The sequence below is a fragment of the Quercus lobata genome, chromosome 6 (assembly GCF_001633185.2).
Source record: "Quercus lobata isolate SW786 chromosome 6, ValleyOak3.0 Primary Assembly, whole genome shotgun sequence".
Classification (NCBI taxonomy): Eukaryota; Viridiplantae; Streptophyta; class Magnoliopsida; order Fagales; family Fagaceae; genus Quercus; species Quercus lobata.
In genome coordinates this window covers 2,888,031-2,908,266 of record NC_044909.1, presented here as the reverse complement: position 1 = coordinate 2,908,266, position 20,236 = coordinate 2,888,031, and the positions used below count along the sequence as shown (strand labels likewise).

The following is a 20,236-nucleotide window of genomic DNA, read 5'->3' as shown; positions in this document are numbered from 1 at the left end:
ATTAAAATCATAAAACCAAACAAAAAAAAAAAAAATACTAAGGGCATGTTTGGTAGACTGTAATAGGCGCTGTAATGTAATAGTTATTCCTATGATTTAGTTATTCTTTAGTTTGGTTATGTTTTTATTACAAGGAATAATCATTCCTTATGAATAGCTATTCTTCAAAATGAGGAATAACTATTCCTCTTTAAAAGGTTGTATTAGCTATTCCTTAGTAAGTGTAATAATTTCAAAACTTAATATATTTCCAAGTAAAAAAACTTTCCATATACATCTAATAATTATAAAAATAAAAAATCATAAAAAATAACACATATCTCTCTTAAATTTAAAAATAACAATTTTTAAGGACATATAATTGTATGAGTAAGAAATTTCCTAAAATAAATGTTAAGTTTCATTATAATGTTATAACTTACAACCAAACTAATGAATAGGTTTAGTTATTACATTACAACACATTTTATTCCTAGTAATAAAGATTACGATTCCTGTCGTAATCCCTATTCAGTGTACCAAACGTACCCTAAATCTATTATGTATAAGAACATGCGTGTAAACCCAAAGCCAAAGGGCCATGGCAAAAAAAAAAAGAAAAAAAGAAAAAGAAAAAGAAAGAAAGAATGACTGAAACGAAGGAGAGACAAGCGTGATACTTGAAGGAGAGAGAGAGAGAGAGAAAGAAACGGCAGAATGAGAGAGGCTTTGGGGTCATTGGAGAAGCTATGGTCATCACTAATCTATGCCCTACGTTGGTTGCCAACTCGCTGATCTCAACACAAATGCTGAGAAGAGGGTGGGAGTGTGTGTGTTGAGTGAGCTTCGGTCCCGGAATAGAGGCAAGCAAAATTTTGGGGCTTTAATCAATTAACAAGATCAACGATAAGTGGTTGTATAGATGTCAAAATCTTGAGCTTTTTATTTTTATTTTTTGAAAGATTTATCATGCCCACCGTGTTAGAGCTGTGTCAAAAAAAAAAAAGAAAAAAGAAAAGAAAAGGGGAAACTACATGAATGAAAACATGTCACTCATTTGGCACAAACTAGAGATACTACAAATTTTATACACAAGTTGTTACAAAACATAAATAGCAATTCCGACCTAATCCTTATTTAAAGGGTAGGACTAGGATTACATGTTCTTGAACCTGAAAAAAATTAACAAGCCTCAATTTTTCTTTGTGATTAGTGGGGCCAACTGGAAATTCCATCTAGGATTTGACGTTCGAGTTGGTCCGATAATTTCTCTAGCATCAATTTATGACTTGGAGAAGCAAAAATATCGCCGAGTTTTGTATAGGGGATTCATATCTGAGATGTTTGTGCCATACATGGACTCATCAGAGGAATGGTACTACAAAAGCTATTTTGATAGTGGTGAATATGGGTTTGGTCTATCTGCAGTGTCACTCAAGCCCTTTGCCGATTGTCCTGCCAATGCAGTATTTTTAGATGCATACTTTTCTACTAACGATGGTACACCAGTGAAGATATCTAATGCCTTTTGCATTTACGAAAATCATGTTGGAAATATAATGTGGCATCATACTGAATCGGATATTCCTAGGAAAGTTGTAAGTGATATTTTTTGTGATTGTTGTTATTGTTGTTGTATTGTTTGAACAAGTAGAGTTTACAGAAGTTAGGCCAGAGGTGAGCCTAGTGGTGAGGATGGTCACAATAGTGGGCAACTATGATTACATTATCGATTGGGAATTCAAGTCAAGTGGCTCCATTAAATTGGGGGTATTTTATCAACTTGAGAATTATTTTTTGAAAAATACTACAATCACCAATAAATCTCATAACAAATTTTACAGTTGTTGAGGTAGTAAATTTTTACAACTGACATTTTTTTTTTTTTTGGTACATTAATCATAATCTCTCACTGCAGCCATCGTGAAATTTATTGTGAGTTTAGACTTACTGTTGTTGTTGTTGTTGTTTTTTTTTTTTTTTTTTTTCAAACCCAAAAAAAATTTGTACTAAATGAGGTGTTAGTATAAATAACAAGCTCCTATGAATTAATAGTATGTCTTCCTACTCACAAACTTTAGTAAAATGGTAACATCAATACTAATTTTTTTGTCTCTTACTATGAGCCGTTCTCAAATTATCTTAATAGGTTGGAATATCAGGAGTTCTAGATGTGAAGGGTGTGACATATACTCACACAGATCAAATAAAGAAGAATGTGCATGGCACATTGTTAGCAAAGAACACTATTGGTGTGTACCGCGACCACTTCTTGACGTACTATCTTGACCTCGATGTGGATGGTGAAGCCAATTCCTTTGTCAAAAACAATTTGGAAACAATCAAAGTAACTAGCCATAGCTTGCCAAGAAAAGTTATTGGACAGTAGTGAGTGAAACTGCCAAAATTGAATCTGACGCCCGAATTCAATTTGGCTTGAAACAAGCTGAGCTAGTAGTTGTGAACCCTAATAAGAAAACTAATGTTGGGAACAATGTTGGTTATCGTCTAATTTTAGGATCAGTGGCACAACCACTCATGTCATACAGTGATTATTTACAAATTTGAGGAGCCTTCACTAATAATCATGTGTGGGTTACACTGTATAACAAGTCTGAAAAATGGGCAGGAGGACTTTATGTTGATCAGAGTCATGGAGACGATACCTTAGCAGTTTGGAGCCTCAGGTAGTATATGATGAATAAAAATCCTCTATCTGACTTTTAAAGTTTGCTAGCTAGAACTTTACAAGATAGTAGTTGTTGATTATGGTAATTGTGACCAATGTTTTCTAATGCACTTTTTTTTTTTTTTTTGGTATATGAATGCACAGGAATAGGAAAATTGAAAACAAGGACATAGTATTATGGTACACCATTGGATTTCATCATGTGCCTTGCCAGGAAGATTTTCCAGTGATGCCAACCTTTGGTGTTGGGTTTGAGCTTCAGCCAACCAATTTCTTTGATAACAATCCAGTCCTTAAAACAAGACCTCCATATATTGTACACTGGCCTAATTGCACCAACTAACTATGCGATTTTTACATTGTGGTGTAGTAAATAAAGGAGTTCAATAATGATAACCTTTGTCATTAATTATCTTTGTGGATTTTACATTATAGTATTTAATCAGTTTTAAGACTAACTTAATTATTATTAGGTTAATAATAAAAGCCTTAGGTTAAACAGATAATCATCTTTATCATGCAAGTGTGGAAATTTAAAGAAGACATAACTCAGGAAACCCGTGAAACAAAATAGTTTCACAAGAAAAACCTAAGGAAACTTAACCTTATCAATCCCAAGGTGAATAGATTTACTATCAAATAGAACTATAGAAGTTTATACACTGAATAACCCTATTCGTAAACTCAAATATAGTTACTAAACATATTGTTCTTTAAGTGAAGCTTCTACGACAAGTCGCTTCTCTCCTTCTCTACTCAGATCAATTGATATCTTTGATAGCAATCCGCTGCAACGTGAGCTTCCAATCAATGACTTCAATATCCCCTTCAAAATTTGAATCCATTACACTTGATATCTAGAGAGTAGCAATTTTAGATTTACTAGTTCAAATAGTTTTTGAGTAAACACTAGTAGTGACTTTAAGAGCAATTGGCACAAAATCTTTTAGATCTCAAAAGAGTAGCTCTAAAGTGTTAGAAAAATGTGCATTATGGTTTACTTATAAAGTAGACCAAGCAGGAGCAAAACCAAAATCACAAAGTGGGCTGGTGGGCAAATAAGATGATTATGCATATACACAGCTCAATCTGTCAAACTTAAGTTCCAATTAGTTGAAACTATTACGTTCATTTTAAAATAATAATAATAATAATTTGACTAATTATTTATATTTTTATGATAAAAATTATGTTTAATTTTAAATATATTTATATGTATGCATGTGTTACATGCTATTTTTTTAAAAATAATTTCACTAATTATTTATATTTTTATGATAAAAATTGTGTTTAATTTTAAATGCATACATACATTTGTATGGGTTACATGCCACTAATCATAAAATAGATAGATGAAGCATTTGATACCATTTGGGGTTAGTTTTTGTGTACAAGTTAATCCGAGGGAGTACTAGTAATCTATATATTACTAAAAGCTGAAGCGTAGCATTCAATGTTGCTACACTTAAGTTGAGCCACATCAGCTATCATGTCATTACCATTTTTTTTTTTCCTGAATTTGTCCTACAATTTAAAAATAGTTTTTATAAATTTAAAAATCCTAATAAAAAGAAAATAATTATCAACTCTATCTCTTTCATAGTTACAATTTTAGATGGCAACTATTTGTGTTCTACGGTTACAATTTGAAACAGCAACCCTTTGTGTTCCACAGTTACAATAAACGACAACCCTTCAGCTTCCTAACGTCAAACTTTGGCTTTCTAACTCCTTCATCTCTTCCTCTCCTCACACTATATTAATACTAAAAATCTATATCTATCCATATATAATATAAAACACCACTCCTTATTGCACCAGCCACGTTTACATTTAAAACACCTGAAAGCAAGTGACTTTTCATTAGTGGATTAAACGTTTGATTTAGTAACTTTGGTGTTTAGTAGCCTATGTTAATTTAAAGAAACAATGTTCTGATTCATTAGAACGTTCTGAATCTTGGGTAGTAGTTACAAACCTGTTTCATATTCCTAACCATAAAAAAACTATATATATATATATATATATAAATAAAATAAAATAAAATCTAACATTTTACATATATCTTTTTCTCTCTATACATTCCTCTCCATTTCTCTCTCTCACTCTCTTCTAAAAGCCTTTTTCTCTCTAGGCTTCCTCACGATGCCTCTTCAAGAACAAACCATCCTAGATCAATGGGAAAGTCCCTCTCCAGTTTCCGCACATCCAAGTGAGTGTTGCCTTAAAACTTCCCAATTCAATTTCTGATAGTGGTTTTTGCTATTATATTATTGCAATTTTAATGTGGTTTCCTTCCCTTTGTAAATTTGGATTTTTTTTTAAGGTTTCTGTGTAGGCACTGATTTGTGAGCCTTTGATTTATAGATAAATTCAAAATTCGAAAGGAAGTTTTAGATAATAATTTTTATTGGGTTCCATTAGGGATTTCAAGTGTATTTGAAAGTTTAGGGAAAACTAAGAAATAGGTATGATTTTTTTATGATTCATTTATGGTGGGTTTGTCCATTGTCATTAGAGTTTGGGAATTTCTCTGCAAATTTAAAAAATTTCATTGAGAATGAATTTGGGTCTAATTTAGAGGTGGCTTGATGTTCTTGAGAATAAATTTGGAAATGAACTGTGGGTATGTGAATGTAAGGTCATACCTTGGAGATTTTTACTGATTTGCTTGAGTATTGGTTGTGGGATTGACATTGAGCTTGGACTTGGTCCTAGCCATTTGGTATATAATTTTGAAAGACAATTTCAGGCTTTCTAAACTAGAGGGGTTGATGTAGTACAAAGATGAAGAGACAATAGAGTGTGCAACTGAATGGGCTATCTTAATTGATTCCCTTACTCCCTGTAGAAATATACTCCTAGGGATGGCCACAGCCTTCACTTGCAATGTTGAGGCTGAATTACTTGAAATAGAGATCATGTCTATTGATGAAATAGAGAAGCAGGAGCAAAGCAGAAAAAAGCACTATTATAACGGTTAGTCTTTTCTGTTGTTCACCATCACTGTTATATAAGCATATAAATCTTCTTGAAGCCAACATTTTATGGCTTTTCATGCTTAGCAATTCTTCTATTGATGTAAATAGTGAAGACCAACATCTTATTGCTTCTAATAGGAGGTATCAATATGTTTCTAATTTGTAGAAGGTATCAATATGTTTCTAATTTGTAGATTCCATTATTCTAAATATTCTTTAAGTACTGGAAATACTGCTTCCCTCTATTACAGCACCTCTAGATTAACCAAGTTCTATTTCTTGGTTATATCTGCTAGGTGTACGACAAAAGGCCTCTAAGAGCAACTGGTTTTACTTGACATTTTTGCACTTATGTTAGTTTACGAGCCTATACAGGAGTTGAGATTATAGTATAGATGAACTGTCATAAACTACTTGATGATGATCCACTATGTTCTGTATTTATGTTTATTTACTTTTATTGATCACAATAATCATAAATATCTTAGACATTGTACTTGAGGTGTGCATTTTTGCATTATGCAAACTGGGGATATGTTGTCTTGGTTTTGAATACTAGAAATATAATTATTTGGACTATCTAATGTGTTCATTCCCACACCTTTTGATTTATGTTTGGATTGTGAATTCTTGGTTTTATGCTACATTCTAATTTTAGAAATTTTCTTGAAATTAATAATTTTTAAGATTTTTTCTTGAATCTATGGGTTATTGGTTTATAAATCATGCCAGATGTCAAAACTCATGTACAAATTAGTCCTCAAATCTCAGTTGGTTACATCCTAAATGTAATTCCTCATTATTCAAGTTGGCTTGGGCTGCCTCTATATATATTTGGATTTAGAAAAATGCAAGGGTGTTTAGTGGCAAAGTATTATTAGAGGAGGCTATGATGTATCTGTTCAATTGTAAAGTGTTTAGCTTGTCATGGGTGTAATTTTTGGTTGGATTCAAGTTGTAGTAATTTTAATACTATTTTATCAAAAAGTTGTTCTCTTTCCAAGTTTCTGTTTTCTTTGTATGTTAAGTCATGTTTTTTACTACAACCATAAAATAAAGGACAACATGGTCCAACCGAGAAGGTTTCCGTTGTAGCTCTTTCTAAATAAATAAATAAAAACATATTTTCTCTTTTAATTTTTCCCCCACAAAATCTGAAATATCTATGATAAGAGAAGTTAGAGAATATATGTGATTGATGATAGTATTAACAACTATGTATGATATATGGTACCTCCAATGCATAACGGATGAATATTAAAACTTCATTTTCATGGGAGTATTGGTACATTTGCAATTCAATATTGTTGCTAACAATCTAATATCACTTTTCTTCTAATGCATGCATAAGTTTAGTTTCCATGTATAATATATTTTAGATTGTGTTTGGCAGGGAATGATGAAAAATTAGTTGTTTGCAAGGATCTTGGAGCTAATGTTTGCATCAATTACAAGATGAAGGATTTTGTTAAAAGGGTGAAGGAAGAAACTGGTGGAAAATGTATTTTCTCTAATATTGAAACCTCACTTTTCTTCAACTATAGATTAGTGAAACTAAAGAATATGATTATTATTTTGTTAAGTGGACATTTCCATAGGGAGGTCTTTGTTATTGTTTGTTATTGTCAAGGAAGTTAATAATTTATTTCCTTTTTCAAGGCATATAAGCTGCACTTTTGGGAGTATCTAGGCTACCATGGAAAAGAAAGAACACTGCTAAGAGCCTAAAAACAACTTTTTGTTGCTCTTTGGGGCCATGTTTAACTTTGCCTTGCAGTGAAAAATGAGACTACATCATACAAAAATACAATACCTCTGCAGAATGTACATCAATATAGACTTATAGAAATACGACCGTATACAGTAATGAAGATATATTTCCATCCATGAGAAGTGGAAGCATCCAAGCATAAACAAATTATTTTCTTATTTATTTGTATGTGAGTTTTTGTTGTTATATTATTGCAATTTTAATGTGGAAATTGTTATATGAACCTATGAAATAACCCTCAAGTTACTATTAACCTTGATTTATTTGTTCATATATACTCTAGAGATAATATATATAATATTATATCATGTTAATATGAAATTAATTGACATTTTTTGATTTATTAGTACTTAATAAAGAAAACAAATATGTATAATATATTAAAATAAAATTGCCAAACTTTCCTGTGCATAGCACGGGTTAGCGACTAGTGAAATATTAAAACAGGACCTTAAGCTTAAAACTTTAAAAGTAGATGGACGATATATTGACTTCCGTTTTGAGAGAGAGAGAGAGAGAGAGAGAGAGAGAGAGAGAGAGAGAGAACAGGGGACTTGTGGCAGAAAATGGTTGGTGGAGCGTCAAATTGAGTATCTAGCGTAAGACAAAAGATTTGGATTCTTACTAATATTTGTTGTTCATCCCAAAAATGCAAACTTTAAAAGCTGTATCTATAAAAATACAGACCTTAAAATCTGATATTTAATTTAATGTCCAAGTTACATTTTCCAAGCATCAATGTAAACCATTTCCCATTCAAACTGCATTGAGAACTTTTCAAACTGAATGAGTTTATGCAGAGTAAAAGAGGTAGTCGCTAGCCTGGTCACGATGAGGGATATTCAGAATAAGTTCGTGACAATTAACACAAAAACAAACCACACAAGTACAAAAATAACACAAGAACTTAACACTACAAACTAGTTTGCCCATTAAGCTTGCTATGGTTGAAATTGGTACTAAAATTCCCACTCATCTTGTCTCATTTTTATTCATACTACAAAAACAGGGGTACAAGGTTGGCTCATAATAAACCGGACCTAGAATACAAGAGAAAGCCAACAATCAACAAACTAATGCTTTCGATAGTTTGAAACATCATCATAAACCTGCGGTGGTATCCCAACTTCCACTGTTCCTTCCAGCATTTGTAACACTTTCTTCATAGAGGGCCTGAGAATCGGAACCAGATTAATGCACCATAATCCCACCAAGGCCATTCGCTCAAACCTCTTGAAATCGCTCAATGCTTCGGGTTCATGTCCCACCACCATCTCTAGCTTCCCAGAAATCACACAACTTAGAACCCAATTTGAAAGTAGTAGATCATCCTTTTCACTCTCCTCCTCAACCCGGTTTGAGTCTATGTGTCTTCTTCCGCAAATTATCTCTAGTAACATCACACCAAAACTGTAAACATCCACTTTGGCAGTAACAGGTCCCCTCTTAAGCCATTCTGGTGCCATATATCCTATAGTGCCTCTAACATTGGTGTCAGTTCTAGTTTGCTCTTTATTCAAAAGCTTGGATAGTCCAAAATCTGCTATCTTTGCACTATATTTGACATCAAGTAGCACATTCTCGGGCTTCATGTCACAATGTATGATCTGAGCCTCACATTCTTCATGCATGTAATGTAAGCCTCTAGCTATTTCAAGCGCCAATTCAGATCTCTGAAGCCAAGTTGGTTTCTCCCCCTCCTTGAACAGAAAAAGGGACAATGTTCCATTTGGCATTAGCTCATAAACTAAAAGTCTCTGATCGTTCTCAACGCAATATCCCAATAGTCTTACTAAATTCCTATGATGCGTACGACCAATTATTTTCAGCTCTGTTGTAAATTCCTTCTCACTTTTCTCAGTGCCTTTTGTTAGCTTCTTCACAGCAATATCAATCTTGGTATCCTCTGAAGTTAGACTACCACAGTAAACTGTTCCAGAAGCACCACGACCAAGGATCTTACTAAATCCATTTGTTGCTTCACGTAGCTCTTGCAATGTGAATTCTCGAAAGTTAATTCCAATGGTCTTTGCATTTGATGACTTCCATCTCTTCAATACATTTCGAAAGGGTGGATGGTAGTACAAGGCATGTGCTCCAAACAAGAAAGCAAAAGCAGCACTAATTATAAGGCCAATCACCAAAAGAAGCCGTGTATCAAAATTCTTCCTTTTCCTTGGAGGACTTGGCTCACTCTTCTTCTTATTAGGCACCTTGATAAATGCCACTCTGCCTTTGGAGGAAGCACTTTTTCTTGCATTTAACAAAGGCATCCTCTTCTTGATACAGGTTGAATTCATCCAGGAAGCAGCCAAGGTATAACAGTCATCCATAACAGCTTTCTGGCATCCCTCCACATCAACGTTTCTTACTTCACCCAGATCTCCATTGTTAATATCAGGAGAGAAATCAGCATCATCAATTACCTGTGAGAAATTGAAGACAGCATAAGAAAAATAAAACATACCTTCTGTCAATATTGAATTGTAGAGAATGGCAAAACTTTGGTTTTTAGCTGAGTACATTTGGTTACTTAATTAAATTCAAACACTAGTTATATTGACAATTAAACACAAACAGTGATATTTTTTTCCAAAAACAATTTTTTGTATTGCACTTAAGGAATTATACAAACAAATCCTATGGGAAAAAACTTATTGCAAATTAGTGTATTAGGACTTCTTTTAGTCTATAGCCTACAACTTAGAAAGCCTTGGATGGAACAAAGGTTTCTTCAAAAGACTAGTCTAGGGATGCCTCAAAATTTTTTCTTATTGACATTTTAAAATATCAATTAACTGTTTAAAAATAGACTCTTAATAGGATGGGTATTTATCTATCACAATGACTATTATATAAATAAATAAATCCAAATAATGGAAATAATCTTTATATTACCATTGTGCTAAAATTCCTCATTGAATGGTCTGCGCAATAATTCACCATGTTTTCCTGGTAGCATCCTTTTGATGCATCTCTTGGATCTACCTGCAGATAGCCCGGCAAGCAACTACAGCTCACTGTTTCATTATCTGGAGAAGTGCACATAGCATATATGCCGCATACAGAATTCACGAAGCAAGGGTCATCATTGGCTCTCCACACCCTTTTCCATCCACTGCCATTTCTTTTATGGTAAATATATTGTTGGAAATTGCCACCATCTTCAACTGTTACTCGATGATAGTAGTCTTCAACTGGGCTTGAAAGGTTCTTTGTTATAGAGTAAATTTCATCCTTAGTACCATTGACAAGGTACAAGGAAGCACTCTTATCAAAGACTAGGCTCACATTGGCTGCAAAGGTTTGTGTGGTCCAATAACCTGGGTCAGCAAAATGATAGGCAGAGAGCACCAAGTTTCCATCAAATTGCATTAACAGCATGAAATCCCCTGTAGAGTAAGTTGAATTTGAACTTCCTATTGCATTGGAATAGAGTGTTTGGCCTTGGTCTAGAACTTGACCCGGCAAGAGTGTGTTTGTTGGTGAATCAAAGCTCCGTCAAAGGATTCTTGAACTGTTATCTCTTAAGATAAAGTTACCATTATTTTGCATGATGCCTAAACTTGCAGCAGCTCCACTATATATTTGTAGAGTACTGCCATTAGCATATGTGAATACAAGCTCTCCGGCATTAGTCAGTTGGATTGTTGATCCTTGTTCTGCTGGGCTGTCACGGTTGGCTGACCAAACTAGTGTTTTCTCTGGAATTCTATCAAACCAAACCCCAACAAGGTAGAGGCCGTTTTGGAGAGCATAGAATCCAAATGCAAAATCACCTGAGACGGACAGCAAAGAACCATTGGATCCAGCAGTGATGCCAGGACCTATGCTCATGTTAGGAGATATCTGGCCATGTAAGCCATTGAAATTTGAAAATAGCATTAGAACACAAGGAACAATTATCCTTAAAGCCATTGTTGAGTGATGAGAGAATCCAAATATGATGAAATCATTTTATAGGGAGCTATATGTAAAATTCATTGGAACTTTTGGTTAATTTTAGCAAAGTTTTACAATAAGTCCAGTGAAACCATAAATACCACAACATTTTTCAGAATTGTCAGACTAAGAGATGGTTAAATAAACACGATATCAGTGATAGTAGCATGTGAATTTTTTTTACACTAATCACAATTTATCTAAATTATTATTAGGGTAAAATATCATTTCTGTCCCTAAACTTTCATAAAAGTTTGTTTTTTGTCTCTAAATTTTCAAAAGTTCATTTTTCATCCCTAAATTTTACAAAACATTTTAATTTTTATCCTTCCGTCTATGTCTATTAGTTTATGTCCTATGTGGCCTAACAGAGTGATGATGTGATATCTGACTTTGACCAAATTATTTTATTTATAAAATTATGAACACACGACAAAGAGTTATTGACACACATGGATTAAAATAAAATAAAAAATATAATAGGTCAAATTTGAATGTAAGAATTTATCAAGATTTAAAATAAAAATTCAAAACACCAAAAGTATCAAAATCCCTAATATAAGCCGACTATTCATCTCCTCCAATCTCTCGCTATCAGCACTAATTCAAGCTCTATTCTCCAGTAACCACCACCCACCTATGTCCTTGTTAGTTTCATTTCAATCCATCCAAACGTTCATCCTTTTTTGCAATGATAACAAGCACTAGAGAAACAAGAAGGAGAGTAGTGGAGAAAGAAGAAGGAGATGATGACAATGACAACAAAGTAGTGGGTTTCTTAGCAACCAATAAACAGTGGCTTTTATGAATTACAAAGACTTTCATCCTTGTCCATAAAAACATGCCCTCACTTGCACACCAGTCCACTCTACAAGAAGATCTAGTATTTTTCTCAAAAAAAAAAAAAAAAAAAAAAAAAAAAAAACCCATCCTCTATTCACGCCTAACAAAATATAACACCCTAAAGATCCAAAACTTAATCATAAAAAAACCTACAAAAAAAACCATCAAAACATCAAAAAATGAATGAAAGATCTGGGAAGTTTTGGTTGAACGTCATTAGAGATGGACAGCTTGAAATGTTTATTTTATTTATTTTTCTTTTAAAAGTTTTGGTGTTTTAAGTTTTTATTTTAAATCCTAATAAATTCTTAACATAAATATGAGCTAGACTTTATTTTTATTGTTTTAAAATGCCTCATTAGTTTGAAAGGATGCCATATCACAAAAATATTTAATCCATGTGTGCCAATAACTCTTTTCCATATGTCAATAATTTTATAAATAAAAGTATTTGGTCCAAGTCAAATATCACGTCATCATTCTGTTATGCCACATAGGACATAAATTAACAGTTATAGACGGAAGGATGAAAAGTAAAATGCTATTAAAAGTTTAGGGATGAAAAATGAACTTTTAAAAGTTCAGGGATGAAAAACAAACTTCTGTAAAAGTTAAGGGACGAAAATGATATTTTACCCTTATTATTATTATTTTGGATAATTCGATAATTGGTGAGAGGACTTGAAAGTTGAAGCGTCTTAATTGAAAATACCCAAAAATAATGTAGATTGAATTGAAACGTCTTAATTCAAAATTCCAAAAATTAATGTAGATTGAGATACAAGTTTTATCGTAAAGTTTTACAATAAATCCAATGAAACCATAAAATACCACAACAATTTTAATAATTGTCAAACTAAGAGATGGTTAAACAAACAAGATGTCAGTGATAGTACCATGTGAAGTTTTTTTACACTAATAACAATTTTTCTAAATTATTATTAGGGTAAAATATCATTTTCGTCCCTAAACTTTCATAAAAGTTTATTTTTTGTCCCTGAACTTTCAAAAGTTCATTATTCGTCCCTAAACTTTACAAAACATTTTAATTTTCATCCTTCCGCCTATGTCTGTTAATTTATGTCCTATGTGGCCTAACAGAGTAATGATGTGATATCTAACTTGGATCAAATTATTTTATTTATAAAATTATGAACACACGACAAAGAGTTATTGGCACGAATGGATTAAAATAAAATAAAAATATAATAGATCAGATTTGAATGTAAGAATTTATCAAGATTTAAAATAAAAATTCAAAACACCAAAAGTATCAAAATCCCTAATTTAAGCCGACTATTCATCTCCTCCAATCTCTCGCTGTTGGCAATAATTCAAGCTCTATTCTCTGGAAACCACCACCCACCCATGTCTTTATCAATTTCATTTCAATCCATCTAAATGTTCATCCTTTTTTGCAATGATGACAAGCACTAGAGAAACAAGAAGGAGAGTAGTGGAGAAAGAAGAAGGAGATGATGACAATGACAACAAAGTAGTGGGTTTCTAAGTAACCAATAAATAGTGGCTTTTACGACTTACAGAGACTTTCATCCTTGTCCATAAAAATATGCCCTCAATTGCACACTAGTCCACGCTACAAGAAGATCTAGTATTTTTCTTAAAAAATTCGAAGAAAAAAAACCCCCCTTCCTCTGTTCACGCCTAACAATATACAGCACCCTAAAGATCCAAAACTTAATCATACACAAAAAAAAAAAAAAAAATGGGGGGGGGGAACGTACAAAAAAAAAAAAACCATCAAAACATCAACAAAATAATGAAAGATCTGGGATGTTTTGGTTGAACGTCATTAGAGATGGACATCTTGAAATGTTTTCTTTTTTCTTTTTCTTTTTTTCTTTTAAATGTTTTGGTGTTTTAAGTTTTTATTTTAAATCCTAATAAATTCTTAACATAAATAGGAGCTAGACTTTATTTTTTATTGTTTTAAAATGCCTCATTAGTTTGAAAGGATGCCATATCACAAAAATATTTAACCCGTGTGTGCCAATAACTCTTTGCCATATGTCAATAATTTTATAAATAAAAGTATTTGGTCCAAGTCAGATATCACTTCATCATTCTGTTATGCCACATAGGACATAAATTAACAGTTATAGATGGAAGGATGAAAAGTAAAATGTTATGTAAAGTTTAGGGATGAAAAACGAACTTCTAAAAGTTCAGGGATGAAAAACAAACTTCTATAAAAGTTAAGGGATGAAAATGATATTTTACCCTTATTATTATTATTTTTGATAATTCAATAATTGGAGAGAGGACTTGAAAGTTGAAGCATCTTAATTGAAAATACCTAAAAATAATGTAGATTGAATTGAAACGTCTTAATTCAAAATTCCAAAAATTAATGTAGATTGAAATACAAGTTTTATCGTAAAGTTTTACAATAAATCCAGTGAAACCATAAATACCACAACATTTTAAATAATTTTCAAGCTAAGAGATGGTTAAATAAACAAGATGTCAATGATAGTGTTAGGTTCTAAAGACTTAGGATTTTATGTATTTAGAACTCAAAGGTGGTTCATTTATGTAAAGTTAGAATAAGCTGATGCAGGAACCATTTAAGCTTCTTGGCTTGGTTCGATCGATCGAAGCTTAGGCTCGATCAATCGAAAATTGGGTCAAAGGTGTTTTCTGTAGAATTCCAACTCAGCCCTAGTTGTGTTTTAAAATGTTTAGGGTTTTCTAATTTGCCTTAGGTATAAAAGGCAAACCCTAGCCACGTTTTAGTGTTTCTCATATTGTTGTTTGTGTAAATCTCTTGTGAGATCTGTGAGGAGCTTTCCTTTACACAAGCTTAGGATTATTAAGAATGAGATTTCTTCAAGAGCTTGATGATTGTTTAGTTGCTGCCATAAGAACTTAAAGAAAAACAAGCGGGTGTGCTTGTACTTGCTGGAGAATCCAAGAAAGAAGGAGTCCGTGGTTTCGGAGCTTGCACGTGGTCGTGTCAGTAAGTTTCTACTGGTGGGTAGCAATAGGATGTTAGTAGTCTAAGTCCTGTTGAACAATTTTGATTCTTTCATAGTGGATTCAGGTTTACCTTGAGGATAGCTAGGTTAAATCCTCCCCAAGTTCTTACCAGTTTGATTTCCTGGTTGATCATACCTCTGTGTTATTTATCTTTCCGCTGCTTTGCACGATATGATTGTGTTGATTGTGATAACCTAGATTTGTTAATTTGGACTAAGTAACAACTTGGCTAATTACCTAGGTTAATCCAATTATGTTTTTAAAGGGTCTAAAAACTAACAGATAGTACCATGTGAAGTTTTTTTACACTAATCACAATTTCTCTAAATTATTATTAGGGTGAAATATCATTTTCGTCCCTAAACTTTCATAAAAGTTTTTTTTTTTTGTCCCTGAACTTTCAAAAGTTCATTTTTCGTCCCTAAACTTTACAAAATGTATTAATTCTCATCCTTCCGTCTATGTCTATTAGTTTATGTCCTATGTAGCCTAACAGAGTGATGATGTGATATCTGACTTAGACCAAATTATTTTATTTATAAAATTATGAACACACGACAAGGAGTTATTGGCACACATAGATTAAAATAAAATAAAAAATATAATAGGTTAGATTTGAATGTAAGAATTTATCAAGATTTAAAATAAAAATTCAAAACACCAAAAGTATCAAAATCCCTAATTTAAGCCGACTATTCATCTCCTCCAATCTCTCGCTGTTAGCACTAATTCAAGCTCTATTCTCTGGAAACCACCACCCACCCATGTCCTTATTGGTTTCATTTCAATCCATCTAAACGTTCAACCTTTTTTGCAATGATGACAAGCACTAGAGAAACAAGAAGGAGAGCAGTGGAGAAAGAAGAAGGAGATGATGACAATGACAACAAAGTAGTGGGTTTCTTAGTAACCAATAAACAGTGGCTTTTACGAATTACAAAGACTTTCATCCTTGTCCATAAAAATCTGCCCTCACTTGCACACTAGTTCATGCTATAAGAAGATCTAGTATTTTTCTCAAAAAAAATCAAAGAAGAAAAAAAAAAAACCCTTTCCTCTGTTCATGCCTAACAATATATAACACCCTAAAGATCCAAAAAACGTACAAAAAAACCATCAAAACATCAAAAAATGAATGAAAGATCTAGGAAGTTTTGGTTGAACGTCATTAGAGATGGACAGCTTGAACTGTTTTTTTTTTTTTCTTTTCTTTTAAATGTTTTGGTGTTTTAAGTTTTTATTTTAAATCCTAATAAATTCTTAACATAAATACGAGCTAGAATTTATTTTTTATTGTTTTAAAATGCCTCATTAGTTTGAAAGGATGCCATATCACAAAATATTTAATCTTTGTGTGACAATAACTCTTTGCCATATGTCTATAATTTTTTAAATAAAAGTATTTGGTTCAAGTTAGATATCACATCATCATTCTGTTATGCCACATAGGACATAAATCAACGGTCATAGATGGAAGGATGAAAAGTAAAACGTTTTGTAAAGTTTAGGGACAGAAAACGAACTTCTAAAAGTTCAGGGATGGAAAACAAACTTCTATAAAAGTTTAGGGACGAAAATGATATTTTACCCTTATTCTTATTATTTTTTTAATAATTCGATAATTGGAGAGTGGACTTGAAAGTTGAAGCATCTTAATTGGAAGTACCCAAAAATAATGTAGATTGAATTGTAATGTCTTTATTGAAAATACCAAAAAATAATGTAAATTGAGATATAAGTTTGTTATGGTAAAATTTGTTGTGTTATCATTGTGGTAATTTGTATGAAAGAGTTAGATTCTAGATTCTTGACAGATAAAATTTATGATAAAACATTGCAAGTGGTTGACTTGAAGTGTGCACGTCTCCATATGTGGTAGAGCCGTTGATTGAAAATTTGCCAACCACATATCAAGTTTTGACTTTGAGTCTTTGAGGTGTGCCAAGCAAGCTAACATTGAAAGTTGTGGATCTCCAATGCCCACCATGATTCAATAATGGAATCTTGTTTTGTCGCTACTGTTAGGTTCTAAGACTTTAGAAATTAATGTATTAGAACTTCATTTTGTATTATGTTAGCAAACTATGATCAAAACATAGAGTTTAGGTTTAGGTTTACTCAAAGTATGTTTATTTGTAAAATTGGAATTGAGTGATTGTAGAATTTTTTGGACTAAATCTGCAAGGATCGATCAATCAAAAATTAGACTCGATCGATCGAATCTTGTGCAGATTTATTTTTCTACAGAATTTCTAATTCAGCCCAAGCCCATATGACGTGTAGGGTTTTATTTTTACTCCAAGTATAAAAGGAAAAACCCTAGCTACGTTTTAGAGGTCTTTAATGTGCTGTGTGTTGTATCTTTTGTGAGATCTAGAGGTGTTTACCTTCATACACACTTAGGGTTATCAAGATCAAGATTCATGTCAAGAACTTGGTGATTGCTTCAATTGCTGCATAAAGAACTTAAAGAAAATCTGAAACCATTGAGTGGAGTCTCAAAGTCACAAGTAGGAGAACTTGTGGTTCTAGTGGATCAAAGAAAGAAGTAGTCCGTGGACTCAGAACTGTCACGTGGTCGTGGTAATAAGTTTTCTACTCGAGGTAGAAATAGGATGTTAATGGTCTAAGTCTTATTGTACAAACTTCAATTCTTTCATAATGGGTCTGTTTTATCTTGAGGATAGTTAGGTTAAATTCTCCCCAAGTTTTTTACCGGTTTGGTTTTCCTGGATTATCATATCATGTGTTCTTTATATTTCCGTATTATTTACATGATATGATTCGAATGTGTTAACCTAGAATTGAATAATTTATCTAAGTAATCACTTGGCTAAACAACTAGGTTAAACAACTTGTGTTTTAAGGGGTCTAAAAACATGCAACTACGTTTCGTTATGATTAGAAAACTTTGGACTGTCCAAGAGTTGTTGGACTTACTAAATCTCAAGGCCAATGGTTCATTGCAATTGCAAGTCCTCTTTGGACTATCCTTGAGTTGGACTTGGTCCAAGAAATTCAATTAGTTGTAGGAAATCCAAGGCCAATATTTTCCGATGGGTAATTGCATTGGCAAGTGTTCTTGTTGGTGAGCTCGATTATCATCAGAAATAAGATACCAAAATGTTGTGCAGAATAGATGGAACTTCATTATGATTAGAAAGATAGTCATTTACTATCTCGTTGAATTGTTCACCTTTGAACTTTCGACGATTTGTTTGTCCTGGGAATTCAATTAGTAGTAGGAAATTCAAGGTCAATTTGCATTTGCATTTGCAAATGTTCTTGGTGGTGATTGGTGAGCACTCCACTATCATCGGGGATAAGATGCCAAAAGAGGCATACAGAATAAACAACAGAAAGATAGTCATTTACTGTCTCGTTGAATTGTTCAACATTGAACTTTCATGATTTATTGCTCTATGGAATCGATTATGGAAATATTGCACCTACTGAAAACTTGTTAAGGAACCAATTATGGAAATATCTTTGAAAGATTAGGTCCCATTATAATTTTAAAACTTTATATAAAATATACATTTTTTAGATGTGGCCCTCTAATTATTTAAATCCTATATTTTTAAATTAGATTGTAATTATTTGATTATTATATTGTCTGAATTGAAATTGATTATAATAACTATTAAATCATTAATTTGTTTTGAATAATTAATATTGGTGATCACAATTCAGCTCCCTATAACAAAACTAAAAACAAGACTGCGGGTGGGCAAAATGTTGAATGTTATAAAACACTTGATTTATGGTTTGACAAGTGGCACAACTCACTGTCCAACAAGTAGTATTAGAGCCAAGGTCAAGAGTTTAAGTCGTAGGAGCGTCGCCGTAAAGAGGGAATTGTTGGGCACAATTTAGTTGCCTATGACAGCTCTTAAAACAAACATATAGTATGTGATGTTGAATACCATAAATAACTTTAGTGTGTCTTCCTCATCACCAATTAGTTTTAAGGTGGAGTGATATAGCATACGGTGCAAAAAATAAATAAATCATCTGTTACAATGGGAAGGAGGAAAGTAGGACACCTTTCCAACCAAATTTGTTGGAATCGCGTGAAAATTGGTGACCAAGTGGCAATCATCGCAATGATCAAAACATGTCGCCTTTTTGGCCACAACCAACACTCCATTTCGGGCAAATTCCTTTGTTTAGATCCTCTATTAATTGTTTTTGCTATTTATAGTAATTTATATTCTCATTATAACTTTTACTTTAAAAGTTAGAATAATGTCTCATCTGGGACATCTCCTAGAGATCTTATTCTTAGGATATGATTTTATGATCTTCTCAATTATGCATTTTTATTTTTATTTTTTGGTAATTTTTCCTATTTTCTAGCTTAATTTCATGCCTAAAGCAAATTAAGCTTTTAGGTGTTTTCTAGCCGCCTTAATTAGGAATGCGTTTTGTAGACCCGGGGTTTCAACTTTCAAGTTAATAAAATTTTTCAGAGACTTTACTCCTTTATTTTTTTGGTGGATTCAAGGAGATCTCCTTTATTATCTTGAGACAAAGGTGTTTGGTTTCTTGTCGCTTTTCAACTAGCGGCAACAATAAAAGTTTCCTTTGTTTTCTCTGAGATTATAATGCATCCGACGCTTACTAAATCTCTAGACCTAGATCGATGCAGTGCAACATTCAACTTGAGAAAAGATGGCTTATACTCTCATCTGCGAGTGTAGATTCATGACAATTCACAATGATGGACAGAATTATCATTTTGAAAATGGAATAAACTGTGTCTACCAAATTGAAAAATATCAAATTTAATTAAATCAAATAAAAATAACCTAAAGATCAAAAGTGTAATTTTATCGCCTTTTCTTTTCCTTCTGGTCAGAGTTCGCACCACTGGAGAAAAATCATGACTCCACCACTTCTTGCATTTAATATAATTGCCAGCAAATGTCGTTCTAGTCAAAGTTCTGTTTTTTTTTGGATGAAAGCATGGCTTTGTACTCACAATATTAGATAATAAAGACATGGTGCTCTCTAAACAATCAGAGCTTC

The 20,236-nt window shown here is 32.7% G+C and overlaps 2 pseudogenes; one reads left to right on the top strand and one right to left on the bottom strand.

Annotated features, from left to right (window-relative positions):
• The first annotated feature begins 1,139 nt into the window (after positions 1–1,139).
• LOC115994680 lies at positions 1,140–3,011 on the top strand (annotated as a pseudogene).
• Positions 3,012–8,296: 5,285 nt separating this feature from the next.
• On the bottom strand, positions 8,297–11,338 carry LOC115993829 (annotated as a pseudogene).
• Positions 11,339–20,236: the final 8,898 nt, after the last annotated feature.